The following is a 26,688-nucleotide window of genomic DNA, read 5'->3' on the forward strand; positions in this document are numbered from 1 at the left end:
GGTGGTCGTCAGAAGGCTTCTTCCGCTTCTCCTCCTATATTCTGCGTAAGTGGAAACAGAGTGTGTGTGAGGGCATTCTCCTGTCCACACAGGCAGAGAGGACCCCCCCCACCCCTTGCATCAGATGAGAGAGCGAGAGAGAGAGTGCAACGCTGTCACGCAGCTAACGTCAGTTCCTGTCGCAGTTGGGATTGTGTGCTCAGGCTCTCTCGCTCACACACGACTGCAACAAGTTGGCAGGTAAGCCCCCACAAAAAAATGACCTCCGTCTGTTTCCGCCTCTTGCTCTGGAGGCACTAACGAGACTGTCATCCGAATTTCAGTGGATTAACCCAACTTGTGTCTGTTTCTTGATGCGTTTCCCACAACTTATCCACCCACCATGTTAGTTTCTGAAAGGGCTGGAGGATTTTGAAAAATAACCTTATTGTGTCTATTTCTGATTCAATAGCTAGTTGCAAATCCAAAAATCATATTAAGCATGTAACATGGCCAACTATTAGGTGCTTTTGAGATTTCCCGATTTCGCCCCCATCAAAATTACGATTTTCCATTAAAAATGTGCAGATAGAAATGTATCCATAGGACGATTGTGAGTACTTATATTGTCTGTCTACATGGGTTGCTACACCATTTGTTTACAAATATTGATTGCTTCAAGGCTTACAACACACACTGTCGATGCTCACCATGTCTTTTGGCATCACCATTAAGCTAGCGGACAAAAGGTTCAGTTATGTTTTAAATACACAACGTGTAGTTTGAATTGTTTGTTTTTACAAAGTAATTTGACAGTAAATTTGAACTCAGAGTGGCAATAAACAGCTTGAAGACTCTTTTTTGACAAATATTTACTGATTCTCTCTGACACCGTCACCCTACAGTGCTCGTATCGCAAGATTGCGCACTGAAGTCAAAGCAAAAATTGGATGGTTTGTATCTCGAGGGGAAAAAAAAACAACCTAAGTCAGGTCACTGGTAACTCAAAGCTTCACTGTAAATTGTTACGGACAATGAAAAGAAAAAAAAAAACAGCAAAACCTTTTAAACACACATTAAACACACTGTACTGGGGTTCCCAGAGGAATTGAAGGACATGCTAAAATCACCTGTTGCAAAAGAATGAAAAAATTGTATAAAAGGAAGGAAACCCATCATAGGAGACTCATCACGGTGACAGAATGATTCTCATGAGGACGACAAAGTTTTGCTTTCGAGTGATGTTGAGGCACCAAATGGTTGCATCATCCATCTCAAGATTGAACTCTAATCAGCATGCGTTTTACCTAATAAAGCAGACTGCAGGTCGTATATGCTGGTAAATTGTTTATGCAATCCAGATATAAATACCTGCAAATAAAATCTGTAATTTGGATCTCGTCTCATGAATAATCTGTTTTTGTCCACATCTACGTAGCATCGTCGTCTTTTAAAGGTCATTGTACGGTTTAAGGGCCAGCGAGCCATTCGCAGCGTCACATAGGAGACAGACACTGGCTGCAGGGCTGCAGTGGCTCCTGAAACGTAATTACTTTATTAAGAGACTGAAATGGGGACGTTTTGTTTCTGGATCATATGATTCCACAGAGACAGTCTCATGTGAAGATGTGCACAGTCCAAATAGGGCCCGAGTTAAAAAAAATAGCTTCCAAATAGAAGCTAAATGACTCTGTGGCCAAGTCGGGTTGCACCGTGATCCTGAAAGAACGCCGGCTACATATAAGGCCAATATGAGTCATTTGACGTGTATTGGCCTTGAATGGACACCCGAGCCTCGGTGGGATTGTTAGGGTGGTCCAGTGGTTAGCGCGTCGACCTCACAATACAGAGGTCGTGTGTCCGATCCCGACTCCGGCCTTCCTGTGTGGAGTTTGCATGTTCTCCCCGTGTCTGCTTGGGTTTTCTCCGGGTACTCCAGTTTCCTCTCACATTCCAAAAAACATGCATGGCAGACTTATTGACCGCTCTAAATTGTCCCGAAGTGTGAGTGGGAGCGCGGATGGTTGTTTGTCTGTGTGTGCCCTGTGATTGGCTGGCAACTGGTTCAGGGTGTGCCCCGCCTACTGCCCGAAGACAGCCGGGGTAGGCTACAGCACCCCCCGAGACCCTTGTGAGGATAAAGCGGATCAGAAAATGGATGGATGGATGAATGACGTACCTTATGTATCAGTTTATCCACATTTCACGGTGCCTGCTCAAAGAGCTTTTACACAAACACACTCACCTACATTTCAAAGAGCCAACACTATTTGCCAATCGATTGAACTGTTAAGTTAGTCATTAACAAGAATCCTGTGTTGCAATTTTGCCAGCGGTACAGCCCTGGTGGATTACTGTGCTTTCCAGTAAATTCTTGTGGAACTGGAAAACGAAACCAAGTTGCCAGGACTAGCAGTCAACACTTTTCCTTTGAATTGTTGTTGTTCTTTTTCTTCTTCTTCTGTATTTTGGCAGTTGGCAAACATCTTTGGGTGCATTACCGCCACCTTCTGAAATGGAATGTGGAACTCTTTTCAAACTTAAACATTGACATTTAAAACTTAATTTTCCAAGGATTTATCCGTAAAAATGTCTGTAGTCTTCAAAGCTACTTTCAGACCTCTTACCTCATTAATTAGTTGTTGTCTTGCCAGGCTGGACTGCACTTAACACATGATTCTAATACATGCTCTGTATTCGCTATGGTGCATGCATAATACATTTATCGTTAATGCAGTCTACTCAAGCTTGCTGCATTAACCTATGCAAACAAACACACTCCGCACAGGCGGGGATTGTTCCCGCCAGTCATCTGCGAAACAAGCGTCCATCAGTGACGGACTGACCGAATTTCTGTCAGTCTTACGGAATGCCCGCCTCTGCCTAGACATATATTATTATACTGTAATTAGACGAGTATGTCTTATGCATTAAAATACTTTACAATTAATCATAAAACATGACATTCATAATGAAAAACAATTTATCATGATCTGAATTCTTGTTGTTGTAATTCATTTGAATTCATCGGTAACTCGAATATACTGTATGGAAGCATCCTCGTTTTTTGGCTTGGTTGATTCTATTTCGCTATTAGGGATCCTCGTGTTCTTTAGACATAAACGTGCGAGACAGCAACGATTAAGAAAAGTCATGCATATTCAGCATGTTGAAAAAAAGTTGACAAACTGACATGAAATCCATTTCGAACCGAACAGAGATCACTTAAAAGCACATCACCTTGCTGAAAGTTTCCATTAAGAAAAAAAAATAAAAATAATAATCTGCGAGCTTCTCTTGCTGTCAGCTCAGCTTTTTGGCCTCACTTAGCATCAAGGATGATAGATGGCTCCAGATGTGGCCGTTAAATCCTCCTTCTCTTAGTCTGTGTGTTCTCTCCCTTCACTCTTTCCTCTTTTCCTTCTTGGAAGACGCACCCGTCGCCTTTTCAAGGGCTCACAAAAAAAGTTAAGCAAGCCTGCCTTTTCACCCACTCACACTCACACCCTTGTCCTCACTAAATTAGCCGCAATTCCACCAATTATACGTCCAAAACCTTTCAGCATGTCTTGTTTTCTCATCAGTGTGTGCCTCTTAAACGGCAAGTACATCATCATTAGCAGGAAGTATATTCACTCAAGTGTGATCCCGCCCCCCTCTTGTTTATCCCCTATTATTTTTACACACTCATTGTGAACATATAAAGTGAGGTTTCATTCACTACTTTTAGTGTATATAATGCCATGATTGAAAATGATTGCCAGGTGAGTCACTCACACTGTAAGGTGCTTCTGAGATTTCCTGATTTCACCCACCAAAGGTTTCCATTCAACTTCATGGTCATTGTATTACGTAGGTGGTATGCTTTTCGTAAAAAAATTTTCTATTGTTACATAAATGAACTGCACACAGACAATTTAATGCAAATAGAAAAATAGGGACATTTCATGAGCACATAGTGAAATTTAAGCTAACAACACACTTCAATTAGCAAACTGACCATGTACTCTTCATGTACCTCAACATTGCAACTTGCGAGCCATCACTTCTGTTCATGTTGTTCTACTGACAGTGGTTAAGTGGTTAACATATTTTTACACTTGTATGTCCGTTAAGAAGGTTACAATGTTACCCAAGGAATATATTCTTTATCCCCTACAAAGCATGACTGATATTACTGCGGTTTACCGATCAGTTTTGATTTTGTAATGTAACCTACAGTACAATATTTAAGAATACTATGTTTTATAATTAAAACTTTTTTTTTGCGCAGTTTAAAATGGATGAAAGACATTTTTATTCATTTCAATGGGGACAGATGATAAGGGTGTTTTTTGTGACTGGCGTGGTCACGCAACAAATTAATTTATATTTCAAAGCATCACCCACGTGCAAAACTATATTTTCTTCATCTGGATTTAAGATTCCTATTTAGATCCAACCTTCAGGTTGGTAAATTCCTGGCTCGTTCTTTTTTTATGTCTATGAAAATTTTCCAACTGTAAATTTTTTTAAATTTTGCAACCCCACTCTCATGTATGTACCATTAGGAATGTTAAACTGGCTTCAAAAATTGCCTTTTCGGTAAATACCTGTATTATAATGGACCTGGATTAAAAATGTGTCAGAGTCCGAACCCAACGCTTTTGTCAGCATTAATTAAAAAAGCGGCTGCGCACCACAATCTTGATAAGAAATATAATTTCAAGCCTAAAGTCTGCTGTGTGAACCCTGAGCTAGAGAAGTCAACCCAACTTCCCTTTGCAGAAAAGTGTTTATCCCTTTCCGAGTGACATCACTCTTTGTTATTTTTAGAGTCCATCTGTAAACAATCAAAATCTTGTGATTTCTGCGCAATGCCTTGAAGGCGGTGCGAGTCACACAGGGAGCCAGTGGGAGGGTGGGGGGGACTCTTAAAATTGTCAGTTCATATCGCAGATGACTGGGGCACTTCTGCTGGACTCTGTGGACATGATGTAAATATTTACGCATGCGACATGCAGATCCATCGTATGCGCTCTGGGGAGTTCAAACACACACATGCACTCAGACACACAAGGCAATGTGGTGATAAATTCCAAATACATGACTTGTTGCAGTCACACGTCAGTGAGTGTGAGTCACTCGGTAGCATCCACCTGACACACGCACACTCACATGCGTGCACCTGACGTAATGTTGATGGCTTTGCCGCCATGGCAACCGTTGGGACTCTTGCTGTCCTGGAGCAGAGTGATGCTGTGAAAGAGATGGGCTGCAACCATAGGATGTGTGGTAATGTGTTTATTTCTGCTTCACACTGAGAAGCCTTTCTAATACAGGTTGTTGCCCCAAAAAAATAAAATAAATAGTAATAATAATAACAACATTGGGCGGCCGGTAGTTGAGGGGTGAACACGTTGACTTCACAGTGCAGAGGTCCCGGATTCAATTCCAGCTCCGGCCTTCCTGTGTGGAGTTTGCATGTTCTCCCCGGGCCTGCGTGGGTTTTCTCCAGGTCCTCCGGTTTCCTCCCACATTCCAAAAACCTGCGTGGCAGGCTGATTGAACACTCCAAATTGTCCATCGGTGTGAGTGTGAGCGCGAATGGTTGTTCGTTTCTGTGTGCCCTGCGATTGGCTGGCAACCGGTTCAGGGTGTCCCCCGCCTACTGCCCGATGACAGCTGGGATAGGCTCCAGCGACCCTTGTAAGGATAAGCGGATTAGAGAATAGATGGATGGATGGATAGATACGGTTAACTACACATCCATTCATCCATCCATCTGGGGAGGAGGCACACAGACAAACCGTCCCTCTTCCACGCCTACCCGTTGAGAAACGCACTTGACGAATACATATCCCTGGCAGTAAACAGTTGGACTTGGGTTGACAAATATAAACATCCACGTCAGTGAAAGCGTGAATAATGTTAAAACCGAAGTTGCTGAAGATTTAATGATGGTGACACTTTGATCCTGGAATCGATCACTTCTCTTCCCATTATTTCCTATGGGAAAACATTGATTCAAAAGTCAAACCGCGTCCCTTCCCGTATTGTGTTCGACCTTGGTTGCCTTTAGCATGCATTTTTTTTTTTATCCTCACTCTGCTCTTGTGGGTGGGAAGGTGTGTGGGTGCAGGTGGTGCCTTGTAAAATCACTGCTTCTGTCTGAGAGTTAGTGCAGATGGTGGAGAGACAAGGACGAGGGAGGGGCAGGACCAGCCAGCGTGGCTTGAATCCCGCTTCTCCATAGCATTTTCACAGTATGTGAAATTGAGTGTTGACAGTAGAAGTTTGTCTAAGCCCCCACGACCTCCCGCCCCCTCCATGACCGCCCTCCCCTCTCACCCTACTCTGATTCCACACCTCCTCCTTTCTCCCTACGACCCCGGCCGTGAGATTCCTGCTGCGGATAAATTGTGTGTGACACGTTTAGCCAACGCTGCCTTAGATGGAGACGGGGTGCGTGGCGCTGAATGCGGCGAGCTTCTGCCAAGAGGGAAGGCGGAAGAGGGAGTGAAGGGCGAGGGAGGGAGGGAAGAAGAGGAGCAGGAGGAGGAGGAGGAGGAAGGAATAGGAGGAGGATTAGGAGGGGGCAGTGACAGAGGAGAGAGAAGTGCCGCCAAGCAAGCATGAGGTTTTCACTTTCCATTCTCCGCTCAGCAGCAGTCAGATGAGAGTCCTTGCGCACAGTAAGTCTGTTTACTCGGCGCGTGCGTGTGCGTGTGTGTGCGCATTTAGACACGAGCATGAGTTGTCGCTGATTACTTTGTCCTACTCTCTTCTGCCATATCACTTTTGGAATATTTTACCAACCATCTGGATGATCAGTGGGATGGATCCCTGCATAGAGCTGTGCATGTGTGTGCGCGCGCGTGTGTGTGTGTGTGTGTGTGCGTGTGTGTGTGTGTGTTGTGGGTGTGTGTGTGTGTGTGTGTGTGTGTGTGTGTGTGTGTGTGTGCGTGCACGTGGGCGTGGGTGTGGGTGTGTGTGCGCATGTAAGTATAGCTAGCATGCAGATGGGCACTGTGCTTCTCTACTAATGTGCAGTAGTGTGAGGCGGGACACTTTTAATGTGGAAAAGAGCTGCGCAGACAAACAAATGGCCGAACGTCAGTGTTTAATGTTGCGCGAAGTAGTTGGCAAACACGCACACACACACGCACACACATTGAGACACTGACACACATCCTCATTTCTGGCAGACTATTTCTCACACTCTTCCAGTCGGACAGCACCATGGTGTGAATCCCACTGTTAATGCTGTGCTCCCATATTTGTGGATTAATGACAAAACACACACTCACACACACACACATTTCCTGAAACACACTCAGACACACTGATGGCGGCCATGCTCGAGAAAACATGACATAAAACACACACACACACACACACACACACACACACACACACACACACACACACACACACACACACACACACACACAACAAGTCATTATTGAATTTTACATTGGGTTGGAATGCAAATTGTCTGACCTGACAGCACTTTGTGTGAATTAGTATCAGTCCTTTGTAAAGTGGTTGAGTGGATCAGCTGGTTAAGTTGTTCATGCAGGTGGCTTCCACCCGAAGGTTTAGAAAAGGCGATGCTTTGATGCGGAGGCATCAGAGAGCAGGAGAAGTCCTTCCAAACTGTACTGCGTTTGAAGGGAAAACTCACAATTGCGGTTAACTGCGAGTTATTTTAAACGCACACACAAAAATAAGAATAATTGTGGCCTTGAATGTGCTTGTTTTTAGGCTTTACTCACATTTGATTGGCTGATATTTTGTATTTTATGCAAAATCGCAGATCGGTAAAAATGCCGTAATTCAACGATCGATTCAAGGACGTTGTGTGCTCTCATTGTTCATAATCCAAGGTTGCTCAACATACCGGTATATGGGATTTTAACATTTTTTTTTTTAAATTGTTTCCCATATTTTCAAATTACGTGTTCTTTTCCATGTCTTGAATGTTTATCAGCGTTTTGGGGATAATTAGGGTTTAATTGTTATTATTTGTTCCCTAGTACATTTCACCGCGTGTCAATTACATGCAAATTTTGCCTACTTGTGGGCTGGTCCTGTCCCAATCTCCTGCAAATAGTGTGGGCCAACTGTGCATGTAAATAAACAAGTTGTTTAAGTAGATTGGCTAAATTGGTCCATCTTCCAATCAGATTCCCATTTTCCCACTTCTGATGTAACACCTGCATTGTGCTGTCATGCAAACATGTGCACTGCATCCGAACATTTCGCAACATTTGACCATTTGAAAGATTAGAATGTCCCTTTTTGACACTGCCAATGCAATTTTCATTTTGCAATATGGCCCATAAAGTGGTTGCTTTTCAGCTGTTTTAATCTGCTTTGCCTCTTACAGCACCTCCATTTGACATCACTTAGTTAAACACGCTACAACTAATCCAATATAGGTCAGGAGATGTTCAGCAATTCAAGATTTTCAAGAAAAACAGATTACGTCTGAGGTTTTTTTTGGGTTGTAGGTGAGCTGGAGCTGATGCCATCTGACTCGGGGCAAGAGGCAGGGAAAACCCATTCCTGGTCGCTAGTCAAGCACAGGTCACATTCAGACAAACAACAACTTCACATGTAGTGCTGAACAATTAATCACGTTCAGTTCGACATTGCAATGTTGCAGGATGCAATTTTGAAATTGCGAAGGCTTTAGATTTTATTTACTTATTTTGATACTGCACTTTCTCGCCGAAGTGACATAAATTTGCTGGCCAGTCGATCCTGTTGATCATAAGATGTGCAGAAGCTCGTCTCCAGCTTCAGATCAACAACGGCGAAACAGTAAGAAGTGCAATGCAGGCAACCTTACTGTTATGAATCTGGCTGTGTTTGATTTTATTTTTAGAATAGTGCTTCAGGCCAAAAAAAAAAAAGCTGTGGGCAGCAAATGGCCACTGGGTCAGGCTTTGGACACCTCTGGTGTATCATCCATCCATTTTCTGTACTGCTTACAATGTTCAGGGTGGTGGGTGAGCTGGAGCCTTTCCCAGCTGACCATGTGCAAGCGGCAGGGTACAAGCTGGACTGCTCATTAGCCAATTTGCAGGGGACAATCATCCACGCTCGCACTTATGGACAATTTGTTGTCTTCAAGGAACCTACAACTTAAATGATTATTCCCTTGACCTTGATATTTTTAGAGTCTTAGAGAGTAAACAAATATTTATTTTCCATTACGATAGCACTTGGAAAACAGCTGGAAAATAAGTAAAAAAAATTCTATTTTTTTGAAGTAGCCCGTTGAATATTAAATGTATATTAGCTTTATCTACAATTAAACAGGCCCAGATTACGTGTCAGATATATTTTTGAGTAAATGAGATGATCTTATTTTAGTATACATACTGTACTTTTTGTATTTTTTTGCTTGTTGGCGTGTCATGATTTTTTTTCAACTGTTAGAAGGGTGTCTTTGTTCAATTAAAATGTTGGGAAACACTCACATAGTTGAACAGAACTGCCTTTTTCCTGGTTATTTGTTTTTGGACACTTGTTGCTAGGCAGAATTTATTAATGCACAGTCATTGGTTACCAATAAGCCATTAAGGCCAATAATAATAATAATAATGATGAACACACACACACACACACACACACACACACACACACACACACACACACACAACAAGTCATTATTGAATTTTACATTGGGTTGGAATGCAAATTGTCTGACCTGACAGCACTTTGTGTGAATTAGTATCAGTCCTTTGTAAAGTGGTTGAGTGGATCAGCTGGTTAAGTTGTTCATGCAGGTGGCTTCCACCCGAAGGTTTAGAAAAGGCGATGCTTTGATGCGGAGGCATCAGAGAGCAGGAGAAGTCCTTCCAAACTGTACTGCGTTTGAAGGGAAAACTCACAATTGCGGTTAACTGCGAGTTATTTTAAACGCACACACAAAAATAAGAATAATTGTGGCCTTGAATGTGCTTGTTTTTAGGCTTTACTCACATTTGATTGGCTGATATTTTGTATTTTATGCAAAATCGCAGATCGGTAAAAATGCCGTAATTCAACGATCGATTCAAGGACGTTGTGTGCTCTCATTGTTCATAATCCAAGGTTGCTCAACATACCGGTATATGGGATTTTAACATTTTTTTTTTTAAATTGTTTCCCATATTTTCAAATTACGTGTTCTTTTCCATGTCTTGAATGTTTATCAGCGTTTTGGGGATAATTAGGGTTTAATTGTTATTATTTGTTCCCTAGTACATTTCACCGCGTGTCAATTACATGCAAATTTTGCCTACTTGTGGGCTGGTCCTGTCCCAATCTCCTGCAAATAGTGTGGGCCAACTGTGCATGTAAATAAACAAGTTGTTTAAGTAGATTGGCTAAATTGGTCCATCTTCCAATCAGATTCCCATTTTCCCACTTCTGATGTAACACCTGCATTGTGCTGTCATGCAAACATGTGCACTGCATCCGAACATTTCGCAACATTTGACCATTTGAAAGATTAGAATGTCCCTTTTTGACACTGCCAATGCAATTTTCATTTTGCAATATGGCCCATAAAGTGGTTGCTTTTCAGCTGTTTTAATCTGCTTTGCCTCTTACAGCACCTCCATTTGACATCACTTAGTTAAACACGCTACAACTAATCCAATATAGGTCAGGAGATGTTCAGCAATTCAAGATTTTCAAGAAAAACAGATTACGTCTGAGGTTTTTTTTGGGTTGTAGGTGAGCTGGAGCTGATGCCATCTGACTCGGGGCAAGAGGCAGGGAAAACCCATTCCTGGTCGCTAGTCAAGCACAGGTCACATTCAGACAAACAACAACTTCACATGTAGTGCTGAACAATTAATCACGTTCAGTTCGACATTGCAATGTTGCAGGATGCAATTTTGAAATTGCGAAGGCTTTAGATTTTATTTACTTATTTTGATACTGCACTTTCTCGCCGAAGTGACATAAATTTGCTGGCCAGTCGATCCTGTTGATCATAAGATGTGCAGAAGCTCGTCTCCAGCTTCAGATCAACAACGGCGAAACAGTAAGAAGTGCAATGCAGGCAACCTTACTGTTATGAATCTGGCTGTGTTTGATTTTATTTTTAGAATAGTGCTTCAGGCCAAAAAAAAAAAAGCTGTGGGCAGCAAATGGCCACTGGGTCAGGCTTTGGACACCTCTGGTGTATCATCCATCCATTTTCTGTACTGCTTACAATGTTCAGGGTGGTGGGTGAGCTGGAGCCTTTCCCAGCTGACCATGTGCAAGCGGCAGGGTACAAGCTGGACTGCTCATTAGCCAATTTGCAGGGGACAATCATCCACGCTCGCACTTATGGACAATTTGTTGTCTTCAAGGAACCTACAACTTAAATGATTATTCCCTTGACCTTGATATTTTTAGAGTCTTAGAGAGTAAACAAATATTTATTTTCCATTACGATAGCACTTGGAAAACAGCTGGAAAATAAGTAAAAAAAATTCTATTTTTTTGAAGTAGCCCGTTGAATATTAAATGTATATTAGCTTTATCTACAATTAAACAGGCCCAGATTACGTGTCAGATATATTTTTGAGTAAATGAGATGATCTTATTTTAGTATACATACTGTACTTTTTGTATTTTTTTGCTTGTTGGCGTGTCATGATTTTTTTTCAACTGTTAGAAGGGTGTCTTTGTTCAATTAAAATGTTGGGAAACACTCACATAGTTGAACAGAACTGCCTTTTTCCTGGTTATTTGTTTTTGGACACTTGTTGCTAGGCAGAATTTATTAATGCACAGTCATTGGTTACCAATAAGCCATTAAGGCCAATAATAATAATAATAATGATGACAAAAGGGTGTCTGAAAATAAATAGACACAGTGGTGAAGGCCTGAACAATGAATTGAATTCAGATTGACATCGTCCCTTTGGAGTAAGATGGTATACACTCCAGCTCCCTGCAACACGAAACGGGATAAGGGGTATAGAAAATGGATGGATATTGGAACACAAAAAGGTTCATTGCTCTGATTAGATAGTGCAGTTGTTCTAATGTTGGTGGCCGGTAGGTATCAATTTCCATCAACTTCCCTAATTTGGTAGCCCGAGTTCCCCGCCCAATTGTCACCACGAGTGCTAATACTTCAGCGCCAGCAAATGCCCTCCCTCTCATCCCAACACCTTCACTTCCTCGCCCCTCTTTGCTCCCGTGGCTCGTCTGTGTTTCTCTTTTAATGTCTGCGTGGAAAAAAGGCCTCGCTGCAGATCAGAGCAGACAGAGCTGCAAGGTCATCCGAGGAAAGAAAAGCGTCTCAAATCTATGAGGACGTCTTAAAGTGGGGAGAAAACCAAGTTTGGAATTTGCGGACTTACATGGAAAAAAAGTTAACAATAAATCTGTCATATTTTCTCTTCCTCTGTTGCTGAAGGGTCATGTGTTGAATGCAGATGTGCATGAACAAAGAGGAAAAAGTCAGCGTAATGAAAGAGCAAAAACTGCCGGTACGCGCTGTGATCAAGGTGAAGGCAGAAGAAGGTGACAGGAGTACAACACAGAGCACGCCCATGGCATTTACACAGACAAAATAATGGCCGGGAGGAGTCCTTTGAGAGCGTTTGGCGAGTGGCAAAATCGCAGGCAAGTCAGTCAATGCCGATTGCTATTTTCCCAGCAGTCTGTAAAGCTGTCACGCCCCCACCCCCAACCCCCATCACACACTCACTGAAGATGTAATCTTTGGTAAATACAGTCGCCCCCTTCGGAGTTTGCCCGTTGTGATTTCCGCCGATTACGGTGTCAATATGAGCCATTAGTCATAGACGAGAGAAGTGGACAGATTATTGCCTGTTTGGCGCCACGACACTCTGTGGCTGAGAAAAATGACCGCACGGCGTTAAGAAACAAAAACAAGCAAACGTGTTCATGTCCGAATGACACATCTGCAAGGGGCTGCCGTGCTTATGAAAGAGAAAGAAATACACCTGCATGGTATAATGAGAGCCAATACAAGAGCAGTACAGTGGTCAATGTTTTCTTCCATTTCATAGTGAATAGCGAGCAGTCATTCAGTGGTGAAACGGTCCCTGTGGGCAAAGATTTTTGGCCCGGGACCAATTTCCTGAAGAGGAAGTAGTGAAGGTCATACTATAACACGTTAAAAAGAATAAATAAATAAATAACTACATTTGTACTTGCAATAGACTGTTTCACTATGATGTCACACCTACTTATGAGTGGCAAAAGCTCCAATGCTACCACTCGGAAACAAACCCTTCCATTCATTTCGCACGGCAGAGTGATTGAGAATACAAAATAAATGACTTGAATGAATATTTTATCAGTCTTCTAATTGTTTGACTTTTCTGTTGCTCGGATTACTGGCACAGACGAGCTCTTTTCACGGCGAACTGGATATAGCATTCTGTACAGATGGCGTTAGCTAGCAGGCTAGCCATTATGTTTTGCGAGGTTCCTCAAAGGCAACGTGACCAAACATTTTTTGCATACCTGTGAGAAAACTCCTTTGACAAACATGATGAAGGCAGGTTTGGTTTCCAGTCTATTCGATCAGGTAGTCTCGTGGTTTTCTTTGTTCAAATAGGCTACTTAGAACATCCAACTGGATTTATTCTCCTCCCTCAAACGGTGTCGCCTGTTTAATATAGATCAGGGGTGTCAAACTCATTTTTGTCGCAGGCCACATTGTAGTGACCGTTTCCCTTGGAGGGCCGTTATGACTGTGAAAACATATAAAGAAGTCAAGAATAACGGTTCATTCAACGATTGTTTCAGTTAGTGTCAGGAGGGGTTTGGTCACAAGAAACTGCTTACAATATCTCACTTATTTATTACATATGAGAATTTGAAATGTTGGTACAGATTTTAGCAATCATCGTAGAAGTTGACATGTTTGATTTGCTTTCGCGGGCCACATAAAATGACGTGGCGGGCCAGATCTGGCCCCCGGGCCTTGAGTTTGACACCTGCAATTTTGATCTTTTTTGGGGGAGGGGAGGAAATGTGAAAAAAAAAAACATTTCTTTACTTATTAACATTGTATTTGAATATAAAATGTAACGTGAAGAAAATGATTGTGGTTCATTTTGAAATTGGGCCATTTGCATATTTTGTAAGCAGAAGAGACACACTTGGGTGCCTCTATGAAACAAGACATGGTCATTTATCAATGGTAAGACCACCTGTCAAGAAGTAGTAGCCGTTCTGCCTGATTTACATATAACCAATGATTGCGATCCCGATTGGACCATTTGAAAAACATTTTTACACTAGACATACACCAATTCTGGAGTTGAAAGTTTGTTGCAGTCTCGTCCTCCCCGACAAGAGAGATCTCGGTTGGTTTGTTGTCTTCCATTTGCCACTTGCATGGTAAGCAGATACTTCCCATCGATGAGCATGCATATCTTTCCGATTTATGCTGCTTTCAAACATGTGGGTAATTCAATGCCAAGAACTATGACAAGCATTTGGAGGCTTCTAAGTGAACCCTGCTGTTTCTTCTCGAAATGGCCATTTTTGGAAATGGGGTTTATGTCATCAAGATTGTTTTGGTTGGAAGTCGTTTTGTCCTTAGTCACGCATTGGAAATGTTGCACTTTTGGGTCACCGCTGCTCTACTTGGCATTTCCTGAATTGGTCATGACATCAAAATTCACAAGTCAGGTGGTGTTTTATTATCAGATTCATGATGCAGCAGCATTGGTTCTTTTGTCCCCTCCTCGTCTCACTTTAGTCATACTTCAGTTGTTTTTAGAGTGGGTTTTTTTTTTTTTTTTTTGCATTTTTTGGGGGGGACTTTGTTTTTAGTTACCGGTAAGTTTTTATTAGCTTTAGTTGTTTTTTTTTAAATATATGGAGTATCTGTCTATTAAAAAAAAGGTCAGAATAAGTATTGTGTAATCAAGAAAACCACCATCCCCTCAAAGTGTCTTCAGCACAAAACAAATACATTTAAAAATAAACGCTGAAAGTGCATGGATGAAATGGATTGGCATAAAAAAAAAAACGAATCCGTTTAGTTTAGTCCATTAGTCCAAAAATATAGTTTCATTTTTCTAAAACCACCCAATTTTTAATTTCATCACCAAAACGTTTTTGTATTTTATTACAAAATACAATAAAATTGTAGTTGTAGTTGTTTTAATCGTTTTCCTTAAAGATAACAACCTTGAGCCAATGCGAGCCAACATAAGTCAGCTACGTGACCCATGACATGACCAACGCCCTTTTGTAAGATTTCCTACAATTTATTTTGCTACTCTTTACCTGCCCGCATTTCACATGGCGAGCATCCTCACCCTGCCGACATCAGATCATATCTGTACCTTTACATCTGTCCCAGACACCTGTCTCACTCCACATCTGTCTGGATTGCAACACTACGGCGTCTGCTCAACGGAGGCAAAAAAACAGACACAGTGTACTGCATGTCTCTTAATATTGACAGAGGCTCTGTGGGTGAAGAAGGCCATAAACTCACCCAAGGGAGTCTTTTTTTTTCCCCCGACTTTTTCCCTTGACCAACCTTCCACCCATTACGACTGCATCTCCTGCACGTTTTATTCCCTTTATGTCTCCGTCTGTCTCGGACGCTTGCTCTCATCGCCGCTCTCTTCTTCCAACCCTTCTCTCTTTCTCTCGCACTCTTTTACGCAGAGATGTATACCCTCCTCCTTTGCTATTCCTGCGAGGGGCAGACCAGTCTGGCGGTGGCTTGTTTTATGTCCATGAACTCAGTGACACCCTCACTGCTGCTGTTGCTGCCGTTGCTGCATTACGCCGCACTAGCGTTACCACACGCAGGTAGTAAAAGGCATAAAATGTATGCTTTTCTGCACAATACAGTGCACACTAAAACATCCATCCATCTGTTTTCTTCATGACTTTTTGACGTTCAGTAGGGAAGCTGGAGTCTATCCCAGCTGGCAGGAGGTGCAAGTCATCACCTGTCAATCATAGAGCTTTTACCCTTTTGTGCCCCTCGGTCATCACCACTGCGTCGTAACATCCGGAGGATGCACGGCTAGAAATGACAGAAATGAACGCGGATGCTTTTCTTCTGTTGTTGTTTGTTCAAGTTTTTTTTTTTTTGGGGGGGGGGGGGGGTCATGTTGTGTTTGATGCATCAAAGACATCGGGACACTTTGAATTGCTACATGAGTCTAATGACTTGGGGTGTGTATCTCTGACAGTTCATGTCAAAGTGGAACGATTCGTTTTGGTGGGATCACGTGCTATACGGTACGGCTCAGTTCGAGAGGGTATCACACAGTGAGTTCCTTGTCATTTGACAATATGAATGAATTTGTCAGTATTAAAAATGTGGCATTTCCTAAAAAAATCTATAGTCCTCTCTGTGTGTGTGCGTGTGTGTGTGTGTGTGTGTGTGTGTATACAGTATATATATCTATCTATATATATCTATCTATCTATATATAGATATATATAGATAGATATATATATAATTTTTTTATCTTTTTTTTTTTTGCACACACACACCGGCTTGCATTCGTCTTTGGTATTTTAATTGTGTCCTGGCTCCTTCTTCTTTTGAAGTTAATGTTGGTTAGCAAACCGGTTGATTTGTGCATTTTCGCCATCAATTGGTCTGTATTGTGGAGCACTTTGTTAGGCAACCAAGAGTATTTAAAAACGATATATTTTTAAGAAATGAAATGAAATAAGCAGATTTACTCGTCGCACATGTGTGAGTTGTATCCCTGAAAAGTCTGGTCGAGTAAATGGATGACTTGAGATGTGTGACTGCAGGAGATGCGCATTGTCCTCCATAGTTGCTACTTGACGCTGATGCTGGTGTGTTTCATGTGGCGTGTTTTCACAATTTTGCATGGCTCATCCTGTCCAGTGGAAAATCAGCACGCGGGTCAGAGGCGAGTTGTAGGCTGCGGTGATCACTTTTCAATCACATGCTTGACTCTTTGCCCCTTTCCAGAAGAAAGGTCAACACCTCAACATTTTCACGTTTGCCCTAATCTCATCTTGAATCACTTTCCGAAACACATATTTGTTGACTGTTGACTGATGCATTTATGTGGTGTGGCTTTTACAATTGTTTTTATTATTTTTTTTGTGGTTTGAGTCTGTCCCGTACCAGTGGGAAAATGGCACAAGGCGGGCTGACTGCTGGACTGATCACCTGTCAGTCATAAAGCTGACACGCAGAGCTACACAACCATTCGCATTTTCAGAAAATGACATTCTTCAGATTTTAATATGCATCGCGACAACAGATGGCCCGCTTTTCTATTCTCTCCGATACATCGAATATTGTCAATCCACAGCAATGGAATTAAGTGAGTATTGTACTTTTTTTGGGGGGGGGGGGGAATGTGCTTAATCTGTGTCTGTCTGACTTCCTGTTGCTGCTGGCACTCATTCGAACAGCCTAGTGGGCGAGGCAGGCACATGCCACATTTTTCCATTGGCCTTCGAGGGACAATCACAAATTCTACCTAGCAATAAGCAGCCTGACCATAATCCACCAGTTTTGTAGCTTTCAAAACCACAACCTAACAACAAAAGGCCCTGTTTTTGTTTTTCTCCGTTTTTATTTTAGATTCAGTCGAGCAGGGATATTTTAAATGCTTTTTTCCGGGATGAATTTCCTCTGTGAGCGTCTGTTTGACTTTCTGTTGCTGCTGGCAGTCTATCGAACAGCCTCGTGGGTGAGGCTGGCACATGGCATTTTTTTCCCCACATTGGTCTTTGAGGTGCAATCACAAATTCTGCCTAGCAACAAGTGGCCGGACAAGCATGTGAGTAGTTTTTCTGGTATGTAGCTTAACTATATTCAGATTTGTTTCGAAAGTAAACACTACCGGACAGTGATGGTTGACTGGAGATAACAAACACACACACACACACACACACGCACACACACACACACACACACACACACACACACACACACACACACACACACACACACGGTTTGTTTTTTCAGATGAACGAGAGAGTCTTAGCTCTTCAGAGAGAGAGAGAGAGAGAGAGAGAGAGAGAGAGAGAGAGAGAGTCAATGTTAATCATATGCACACATATTACTCATGAGCCCGAGTCTTGAATATCAATGCCGCGGTTGACCTTCCATTCATCTCCTCACTCGCGTCCTCTCTTCACAATGCAGATCTGCTGCCTCATGCTTAGCAGTCCGCACTTGCTTGTGCGTGTGTGTGCGCCGAATTGAAATGAAGTCCAACATTGCCCTGTTGGCGCGATGAGTGCAAATGACTTCATCCGAGGCGAGAATGATGAGCGATCAAAGGCAACACGGGCGAGTCCAATCACAAGCTCGCAGGGGCGTGGCCGAGCTGTTGCCCGACATGGGTTCTCGCAGCCGCCATCATTAATTCATGAATACGGTCGTCCCCTTGGCGAAGTGTAGGATCTCATTAATGTTGCAGGGATGTCCATCACTTTTCTTTTTCTTTTTCACCTCCAGCATTTATTTCCTTTATTGTTCATTGAAAAAGGCAATAGACTTATTGACTCCGGGAGCAATCTTTTATTTGTTGCTCCGAGTCCAGCAAACATTATTATTCTCTGTCGTCGGATTTAATGTATTCCTAATGAGTTATTTCTACGTAATTAATAATGTTTGCTTGCATCAAAGAGTGGGAACCTGGAAAGCATGACTCACAAATGGTAGCAGGCTGATTTTTTTTTTTTCCCAGCTTTGACATTTACCTTCTTGAGTAACGTTAACCCCCACTGATGCAGCCGTTTAACAAGACTGCATGGCTATGCGGATGGAAACTGCACAGTGGGTATTGTACAATGTTTGATACGGCGTCTGTTTCAGAAAAAAAAAAGGTGGGACAGCTGGAAAGGCGATCAGCTCTTATTGAAAATGCTGACAGCGTTGGCACACCTCCGTTGAGGGACGCGGAAATGTTAATTGATCTTTTCTGTGGAAGTAAGCAATCAGTGCTCAACAGAAAGTTTGGTCTAGTGGGAATATATTTGGCCTGAAGACATGACTGTCAATTAAAAATGTGGGCCTGATTGTGAAGCTGGTTAGGCGGAGGTTTTTACAAGTTAAATCTACCGAAGTGTGCAACAAGATGGTTCCCATATGGAACAATGTGTTTCTTTCAAAACATGTTGCTCCGAATCATACAAAAAGTGACATGTTCCTTGAAGATGAGTAATACATTCACCCCCACCCCCTCCCCCGCCCCCAAGAGTGAAAGATAATTTAAAAAAATGAGAATAAAATATGTGGACTTCGGGCTGGGCAATATGGTTGTATCATGATGTCTTTCAGCAGTCTATCGAGAGATACAGATTTTTTTTGATATATCGTAACAAAATAAATTCGTCTTCAAAATAAGGACCTAGAGAAATAGGCTGATTTTGTGTAATTTTATTTTAACATTCACAGCACAGTGGTCAACTGGTTAGCACGGATGGTTGTTCATCTCTGTGTGCCCTGCAATTGGCTGGCAACCGGTTCAGAGTATCCCCCGCTTACTGCTCGAAGACGGCTGGGATAGGCTCTAGGCTCCAGCACCCCCCCCCCCCCGCGACCCTTGTGAGATTAAGAGGATCAAACAATACTCACATGCATATATTCTTTATCCTCTGCTAAGAATCACTAATACAGTATAACTGCGGATTACTGAGGAGTTTTGTTTTCCTTCTCTATTCATGTCTGTATTATACTGCCCCCAGGTGGCCAAGGTGTGCCCACCAGAAGCAGCACAATGGCCATTGAACTGAAACAAAAAATTTGGATTTTTTTAAAAAATATTCTCTTTAATTATATAATCAGTGGTTTCATACATTGTTTTAAAATGTTTTTTTTTAATTGAAATGTTTTCATTGAAAATCATTTGGGAGAGTCAATTCATCTTATTAATGGCACTGTCATGCTGTTGGGTTGCTCTTTTCTTCTCATCGACAAAATGATTGCGAGCCATGGCTGTAATGAGGTTTTTACAGATGTTACATCATATCGAGTTGAGTGCATTGATACCGCACAGGACCTGACACTATTAGCCACTTTGTCCTTGCCACCGATGCTCTTTCTCTTGTTGCAACGGCGCAGATGACCTTGCAGCACATTTCTGCACCGCTGCGGCGCCAAGGGTGTTGTGCGGAGGAACCTGGCTCGGGAGGGAGGTGTTTGTTGCCGTGGGTGGTGACTATTAAAGTCGAGACATGATGCTCAGGGTGCAGCCGAGCAGAAGGGTGAGCAGATTTGTGGGAAGGAGGGAGACATATGCAAGTAGGGGAAAAAAAGGAGAAAAAGTGGCGATGCAACAGACAGATTCATTATGTGAAGGTTCTGTCAGAGTCGACAATGTCCAGAAAGTACACTTTTGTAGTTTCAGGAGCGCTTAGTCTTGTCATTTGTGTGGTGTCCATTCATTAGTGTCGTGTTGTATTCACTCTGGCGGCCCGGTGGGCAAGTGATTAGCGCGTCCACCTCACAGTGCAGAGGTCGTGGGTTCGATCCCAGCTCCTGCCTCCCTGTGTGGAGTTTGCATGTTCTCCCCGGGCCTGCGTGGGTTTTCTCCAGGTACGCCGGTTTCCTCCCACATTCCAAAAAAACATGCATGGCAGGCTGATTGAACACTCTAAATTGTCCCGAGGTGTGAGTGTGAGTGCGGATGGTTGTTCGTCTCTGTGTGCCCTGCGATTGGCTGGCAACTGGTTCAAGGTGTCCCCTGCCTACTGCCCGAAGACAGCTGGGATAGGCTCCAGCACCCCCCGCGATCCTTGTGAGGATAAAGCAGTTCAGAAAATGGATGGATGGATGGATGGATGGATGTATTCACTTTGGTGGTGGAGGTGGTGTGATAACCCCAACCCGTCGTCCAATGAGAAGCTAACACTTCCACAACTTTTTCTTCTGGATGCCTTCAATCATCACGGGGCGTAGGAATGGGATCGGGGAAAATTATATTTTCAGTGGTGATATATCATGTGTGGATGGTGTTTTTAAAATTGTGTGCGTTCTCTGCTTTCAGTTTCCAGATTGGGATCCCCTAAATTCTAATGAAAATGTTTGTGTGGCCTAAATGATGCCTCGTGGGACTGAAATGGACTCCCAAGTGTTTGTGACACACACATCCCACTGTGTTGTTTCCAACCTTCCATCGTTCACCAACTTGTAGCAATAACCACTTTTAGCCTTCCATCACCCCTCGTCTGGCCTCCTCCCTTATCTTGTGGCACCAGCGCTGAGCTCCTTCCCCGTGCCCCCTCCTTCCCTTCTCGCTGGTCCTATCAGTGTAAAGGTCAGCTCAGGTCCAACATCCACACCGTCGCCTTTTGTAATACGACACGTCCGACGTCTGCTTTTTGCAGCGTCAGTCAGTAAGCAACCCTTTAACTGCTCGTATTACCGAATGGCCACGCTGCTTTTCTGCTTTGCTTAGCTGATGGGTGAATTGAATTTTCGGACTTGAACCGATTGGTCTTGGTTTCAGATTGACGCACATGTCACAACCAGCCTTATTTTGCTTTTCTTTCTCTTTCATCCTCTCTGTTCACCTCCTCATTGTTTCTCTCTCCACATCTGCACATCCAGAGAGAATATTGCTTTTGATAGTATTTTTTATTTTTTTAATGCAGTTATAGGCAGCTTTTTGTTGCCCTTGGTTGATGCCACGTAAATAGCACACTTTATTTCCCCTTGGTTTTTAAATCATCATTGCGAGGCGAAGGTTTATTATCATGACTCAAAACCTAATCACCCTTTTCTTTATCAAGGCTTGTTGCCACAAGGCTCCAAATAATCCAGTGGAGCCAAATGAGCAGCGTCGTTTTTGCAACCATATTAGCACCGGATGCGATGGCTTTCCGGAAACAAGGTGCTGCGTTTCTGTGCTTGTTGCAAATTGCAAATTTCTCCATTGTGGGACAGATCAAGGTTTTCTTATCTTATCTTATCTTGTTGTTGATACGATTGAGAATCACAGTCAGTGAAACTAATGGTATGATATTAACACGGCATTTTGTCGTGAATAAATGTAATATATTTCGGAAGAAAAGTGTCTGCAATACTCGACCACATATGTAACTGAGGGAGGTAAAACCTCTAGAAACAGTCTTTCCATTGCAAAAATAAAATAAAATTAAGTCAAAACAACCTGTGCTTGTTCTGTGTTAGCCAAGATAATTTTTTTCTTAACAGGCAGTTTTGGTGAAAAACATTTCAATTCTTTCAAGCATTTCCCCCCGTAGAAATCACAACTTGTTTTTGAGATTTTATTACTGGTTATGAGTAAGTCTAGTTTTCTTACATCCATTATCTGAACTACGTTATCTTCACGAGGGTCGCAGGTAAGTCTAGTTAAAAAAAACGAAATCACATAATTCTACTGTATACGTCAAGATGAGAGTGTTGCTGGAGCAAAGCAGGCGATAGGGCTGGAAAAAACATCTGCGCTTACTGGGTGGCCCGCCGCCACAACTGGCAGGGGGCCCACTTCAGTTGCCGCTTGAGCAGAGAGCATCACCCATTTTGCGGAGCCTAGTTTTCAGTTGCTAACAAACCATCTGAATTTACCTTGAGGCATCGTCACACGGTTGACATGGCGCCTACTCCATCTTCCTGGAAGGTATATGTCAGGCAGGTAAAGTGGTACAGGGTGTCGTGGTATCGGAGCATTTTTCACAGTTTGAGTCCAAGTGTCGACAAACAGTATCTGCACCGGTTTCGGTATGGGTGCATCCTTAATTTTAAGACATCAGTGAGGGGTTTTGAGTCGGGATGGGTATTGGTATTTAACGACACTACTCCTCTTAATGTTACTGCTTATTGATCTGGAATTCTTATCTGTACTTTTTTATTTTTTGTTTGGAAAAAAACACCAAAACCAACGTACTAGAACTAACATTTTTTTGTTAAACAAATGTGCTTTTCTTGCAACTACAATGACATTAATGTAATACAAATAAATACAATTGAATTTTCAGAAAACGATTTGAACAAATCACGATCACACTTTATTATAAACAGTCATTTAGTGTAAAAAAAGCTTGAGTAGAGCAATAAGGCTGGCGCATGCAGTAGGACTGCAAAAAGCACTTTGTGAGGTGAGATGGACAATTGCTATAATTGTGTTGTGCATTTTCATGCAATTGTGACGACGCTGCGACGTCATCACTACGTGCCTCCCCAGGCATAACCACTCAAACTAACAGGAAACAAACAGTTACGTTGGCGTCACAGTTACAATGAGTGCAAATCGGGCTTTGAAGCCCGAGTAGGTGGGGCTGAGACAGCATTGTCATCGCCACCGTGATACAAATTTCGATCCCACACATCAAAAAAAATTATTTAAAAAAAAACCAAGAATATTATATAACACAATGGACATTTTTATATAATACTAAGTATCATGTTCTAATATGCCTCACACAAAATGATTATGAGAGCTTAAGATGCGATCTATCACAATAGTGATACTGTCTCCTACAACTAACAATGTAACGTAGCCAATGTGATACATTGTGATATCCACTCTGGGACATTGATACTTTCCCCCGCCCGTCATCGATACTGGATGGTCCGAGGGTATGTCACACATCAAAAAAATTATTAAAAAAAACAATAGGTTTTATAACACAATGGACATTTTTATATACCGGTAATACTAAGTATCATGTCCTAATATGCCTCACACAAAATTATCATGAGAACTTAAGATGCGATATATCACAATAGTGATACTGTCTCCTAAAACTAACAATGTGACGTAGCCAATGCGATACATTGTGATATCCACTCTGGGACATTGATACTTCCCCCCGCCCGTCATCGATACTGGATGGTCAGAGGTTATGATGTGATACATCTTGGTATTGATATTTTATCCACCCCTAAATGAGACTGTACTGGAAAAGATGATGAAGTGATATATTACAATATCGATATCGTTCCACTCATTGAGATATGATATATTTCAATATTTTGGTGCCCCCCCGACGTACAGACACTATATTTCTGTTGACAAGCTGTGAATGAGGAGTCAAAGGGTGTTGAGTGAGTAGGTGCAATACTTCGAGACCTCTCTCTCTTCGTCAACATAGGCTGGAGTTGATCTAATGGTATAATCATACAGTATCTGTTGCCTCTGGCTATGGGAAATGGCCGCCACCCTGGCCCTCTGTTCATGAAAGTTAATGCGAGGGGATAGCGGCCTGTTTGATTCCCATGCAGAAACGCCAATATAATGCCAAAGCTCAATAGCTAAGATGGACTTTCTTCTTCTGAGCAATGGAAATAAAGGCTTGGAAGACTTTGTTCCACCCGGTGTTAAGGCACAATGCTTTTCTGCCCCCTTTCATGTGTGTAACTGCTCAGTCGTATCGATCAAGGAATGCACTGCACTGATAACTGTAATATTTTGCCCATGTCTCTAAGATAACCAGACCGGACTTTCTTCTTCTAAGCAGTAGAAATAAAGGCTTGGAAGACTTTGTTCCACCCAGTGTTAAGGCACAATGCTTTTCTGCCCCCTTTCATGTGTGTAACTTCTCAGTAGTATCGATCAAGGAATGCACTGCACTGATAACTGTTTGTAATATTTTGCCCATGTCTCTAAGATAACCAGACAGCGCTGAGTATTCTGCATACTTTACAATGAGCATCTAATCTGGAACACTTTTCAAGATTTTATTTTTATTTTTTTATTTTTGAATATAACTTATCTCATTGGAAATAATAGGCAGCATGGTCGTGGTGAGCACATCTGTATCTTACACCCTCACTCATTGTGGATCGGTTTTCGATGGGCCATCCTTCTTGACCGATGGCCATCAAGTCTGACTGATGGCATCAATATCAACAGTAAATTTCAAAATCTTCAGTAGATGGAGCAAAGCAAGCGATCATTCTTGATCCTAGACAGAAGCATATTTGTAAAAAAAAATATATCTCCAAACTGTTTTCATTTGTTTGAAAATTGCATAATCATTTAAAGTGACCCCAAAGCTCCCAAAAGACCTCTCGTACTTAATAAGAACATTCCATTGAGCTAATACATTTATAAATCTTTGTAATTCTTTATCCTAGGGGTACTTTAAACAAAGCACATTAATAAAACACCTGGGAGCTTGTTTAAATTGATGAAAAAAATACCATTCTGTGACTTCTTAAGATCCAATACACTTTAAAAAAAATAAATAAATAAATCTAAAAAGCAAACAGCAAAACTGAGCATGATTGTTATTATTTTTAGACTATTGGTAGATTGTGTGTCGGGGCCAGTGTGTGTAGCATACTTGACGGCGTGACATCACAAGGCCTGTACAACAGGGGCTCCTTTCATGCCTGCCTGGACCCTGGGAGAGCAATTTGGATAAGAGATGGGCCTCCGTCCTTCGCTGACATTCTGCCCCTTTTAGTGAAGCAGCCATCCCTTTGCTCTGCTCTGTGTGCACCTTTTGTAGCAATCGAACAGTCCACTTTAATCATTTAATGGTGGCAGGTAAGAGAAGAAGAGGAGAAGGCATTGTCCAAATACCTTTGATCAATGTCTCGAGCGATTGTTTCAGTGTAATGATGATTGGAGATGATCACTAGTTGTCTCGTAGACGACTGATTCACGTTTAGTGCTGTCACTGGTTGTTGTACTGGAGGTCGTCTTAAGGCACCCGTTATCCCACTGAGTGGCGAAGGTTTGCGAGGATAGTGGATGTTGATTTTCAAGGTTGCAAAGACGTTTGCCGGACGTTCGCCATCAGTTTTAATGGTCGCAAACTGTTTTTTTCTTGACGCCTGGCAATTTCCTTGGAAATGAGGACTTAGTTATTCATGCCCGCCTGAGAAAATATTTCAAATTTCATACATTAGTTACACTCATAAATATATCGCAAATACCAAACTCTTGGATTACTTTTAAAAAATGAATGGTTTACAGATGATTTGATGTCGAAAAAAAATGCACCAGACATGCATATGGACATGCCCATGCAACCAAGACTTTCCATAGCTTCCAGGCAACATGGGCTAAATGTTGCTCCTCCCCAAAACGCTTGTCTGTCTGTCAAGATGAATGACTTACTTTTACTTTCTCGAGACCAAACACTATTTAGCCATGATCTGGCTTCTATTTTATGGCATTTTAGAGTGTTTTGCAAAGAATTCAAAAAGTATGAACGAGTGAGTTATTTCTGGGGCTAAGTTCCACAGTGAAAAAAAAGCTAATTTTCAGCAGATTGTACTTAATTAATTAATTAATTTTATGATTTTGTGAGAGTAAGTTAAGAATGACTTTGGAAATTGTGATGCTAGGCTATTTGAATTTGTGAATAATGAACCACAAATAGCCAGTGGATTACTAACTGTAGTTTGTTTTGTTTGTTTCCACTGTGACTGCTGTTTATGCACGTTAATCAGTTTAATCAACACAAAACACCATTGTAAAACACTTGCTGTGAATCCAGACTATAGCAAAATCGTATACAATAAAAGCTAGCTAAATATGCTAAATAAAAATAAGAAGCAAAATAAATGCGGACGGCAACCGGTGGAGTAATGTGGAAGTTACGCTTCTTGAAATCCGTTGGGAGTGGGGGGGAGTCAGTCCAGGCCAACTAAATGCTGTGTGATATTTTATGTTGCTATTAATTATGTTGAATTCCATCTACTTGGTGTTGACACGTGTGGAGTTGTTTACTTGCGATTTGAACACATGCAGGTTATTTTACATGCTCATCCTTAACAGAGATAAGTCACTTTGAAAG

At 42.0% G+C, this 26,688-nt stretch overlaps 1 protein-coding gene across 3 annotated transcripts in view; it reads left to right on the forward strand.

Moving 5' to 3' along the window:
- The first annotated feature begins 164 nt into the window (after positions 1-164).
- LOC109518488 (muscleblind-like protein 1) overlaps positions 165-26,688 on the forward strand; it is a 73,136-nt gene continuing 46,612 nt past the window's right edge. For 2 of the 3 annotated variants that reach the window (XM_019874342.1, XM_019874340.1), the window contains exon 1: positions 6,524-6,653. The gene's annotated coding sequence lies outside the window, so the exon portion shown is untranslated. Of the gene's footprint in view, positions 241-6,523; positions 6,654-26,688 lie in introns of those variants that run through there. The other variant, XM_019874341.1, reaches the window with a different exon arrangement.

This window comes from Hippocampus comes, unplaced genomic scaffold (genome assembly GCF_001891065.2).
Source record: "Hippocampus comes isolate QL1 unplaced genomic scaffold, H_comes_QL1_v1.1 scaffold125, whole genome shotgun sequence".
NCBI classification, from domain to species: Eukaryota; Metazoa; Chordata; class Actinopteri; order Syngnathiformes; family Syngnathidae; genus Hippocampus; species Hippocampus comes.